Source organism: Cibotium barometz, chromosome 6 (assembly GCF_041138505.1).
Source record: "Cibotium barometz isolate CiBa-2024 chromosome 6, ASM4113850v1, whole genome shotgun sequence".
NCBI classification, from domain to species: domain Eukaryota; kingdom Viridiplantae; phylum Streptophyta; class Polypodiopsida; order Cyatheales; family Cibotiaceae; genus Cibotium; species Cibotium barometz.
The window spans coordinates 59,477,201-59,479,552 of NC_141051.1; the positions used below are offsets into that span (position 1 = coordinate 59,477,201).

Consider the following 2,352-nt stretch of genomic DNA (forward strand, 5'->3'; position numbering starts at 1 on the left):
AGATGACTTGATCATTATATCAAGATATGCTCTCACACATGCACTCCTAAGACACACACACACACACACACACACACACACACAAGAGCATATATTCACACACAGACCTTCGTACTGAGTTTCTGTCAAACCTCCAGAGATGTAGGGCAAACTCAGTCATAATGAAGCCTAGCACTAAGGAAAGTAGCAAATAGAAAGACAGCAAATAAGCATTAGGAAAAAAGGGAGCTCATTTTGGGGCCTTTTACGGTTTGGAAAAATAAGCTCTCAACCAATGAGCAGAGGGCCAACGTAACATTGGAAATTCACAAAAATAAGAGAAAATAGATAAAAGAAACAATATTTTATGTAGGTACAAGCGTGCTACATTAATGTGGAGATTGGTTTTTTATTCTCACAAGATCTTTGGACATGAAGATAGAATCTAGTTTGACATTTTCTCTGACAAGGGCCTTCCCGCTTCCACCTTCCTTTGAACTTTGAAATGTTGCGCTGCCTTTCCTTCGAAAGGTCTACCATTCTACACCACTGCTCTTCTTTTCCAAAACTGCTCCCTTGATCCTGTTTGGCTTAGAGTAAGATGTTTCTTGTCAACTGTCTGTTTGCCCACTTTCTCTTTCTTGAAACTTCACTTTGTTATCTTGTTTACATTACTTTGCTATGGTTACAGATTCACAAGGTCTCCATGGTGAATAAAAACTATGGCCGTTCTTGTGGAAGACGCTCTGTGGATGATAATGCTATGAAGGCAGAACTATACCACACATCCTTACCCCGTCGACCTGCTTCTTCTATTTCTTCGGTAGAGAATTCAAGTACAGTCAAAACGGAAGGAACTTGGGAAAGGTTTAGTGTTTCGAAAGGAGCATGGGTGCTCATGAAACCTAGTAAAAGAAAGAGACCCCAGACAAAAAACATTTTCTTGGCATCATGGAAGGAAAGAGTACGAGATTTTAAAATCACCAGAGGGAAGATATCGGTGAAAGAAGTTTTGATTCAGCATGTGTACATGCATAAAGAACTTGTCTTGCGAGACTATCCAAATGATCTTCCGCAACATAGGCCTAATTGTATATTTTTCTATTGTGGAGGTGTATGGATTTTTAAGATAAAGCTTTCTTTCTTTGCTTATTGACATTCTTGTGTTATTTTATTTCAGATTTATACCCTTCATCGTATGAGACATGGCAAAACATCGATTGTATTCTGGGATTTATAGATGTTTTGCATGGATCGATAGGAGAACAACAATACCAAGGTCGATGTGCAACAGAGCTAGCTCAATCCGGTATATTTTTTACTGATCATTTTTATCAGTTTTGCTGGACAATGCAAACACACATGGTGTGTTAAGAAAACAAGACCTTCTGGCATGGAATTCAGTGGATTGGCCTCTCCCACATTTTAGTGTTACAGAGGCATATAGGGCCAAGCTTTTCAAAGAAGTACAGAAAGCTCTGAGGCCCAATATTGCCACAAGGATAATAAAAATTTCTTTATGCATGCCTCTCACAGTTTTTGTAGACTTGTTTAATACCTTTCCAGTGAAGGTTTCAAAAACAATGTTCACAGTTAAAGCAACAAGTCTGGCATGCGTGCCACAATTTTTGGATAAAGGTTGGGATAAGAAGACATGTAGTTCAGTGTTTTGTGAGGTTGTCCAACCTTCTATGCAGCTGAAGTACATGGTTGCATCACAAAATTTTATTTTTTCTTTTTATTATAAGCGCAGTCGAATGCTAGGTACAAAACTAGTCCCAATGGATCAAGATGAAGATTCTTTTGGTGCAGAAAATAAACTTCTTGATATTGATGTTGTTGAGAATGGTGATGTGCTAGTCAATATCTCATTAAGACAATGTTGCTCCCTAGCTCAATTGCGCAATGACATTCTATTTGAGACAGAAGGTTCTATTTCAAAGGACTTTTTATTTATCTACAACAATAAGAAGGTATACCATGTGACTTATCCTAGTCTCATTAAGCACTGCTATTAGTTTACTTTACCCTATTGTTTCATATTGCTTTTTTGCAGGTGCTCAAAAGAAGAGAGAGTTCAATAAAATGCAAAGACATTGAAAATTTAAAAATTGAGATAACACAGACTCCATAAACAAAGGTATTATATTCAATAAAGTAAAATTCTGTACAGAAGTGTTTAATTATATATGCAGAACATATTCTTGACAACAATTTTCTATTTATCTACAGGCTGATCTAGAGGCTGCTCTACATGGTCCAAGCTCACCGTATCATCTTTATTTGGAGAATCTATTTTCTGCTGCTCCATCCTATCGTGTACAGTCTCTTGGTGCTGCTCCATTGTCTTCTCTACTGCCCCTGGAGCATCTG

At 37.7% G+C, this 2,352-nt stretch overlaps 1 long non-coding RNA gene across 1 annotated transcript; it reads left to right on the forward strand.

Annotated features, from left to right (window-relative positions):
- Positions 1-908: 908 nt before the first annotated feature.
- LOC147637917 (uncharacterized) lies at positions 909-2,099 on the forward strand. Its single transcript, XR_015266003.1, has 3 exons — positions 909-1,070; positions 1,160-1,288; positions 1,792-2,099. It is a non-coding gene; the product is annotated as an uncharacterized LOC147637917 (long non-coding RNA).
- The last annotated feature ends 253 nt before the right edge of the window (positions 2,100-2,352 follow it).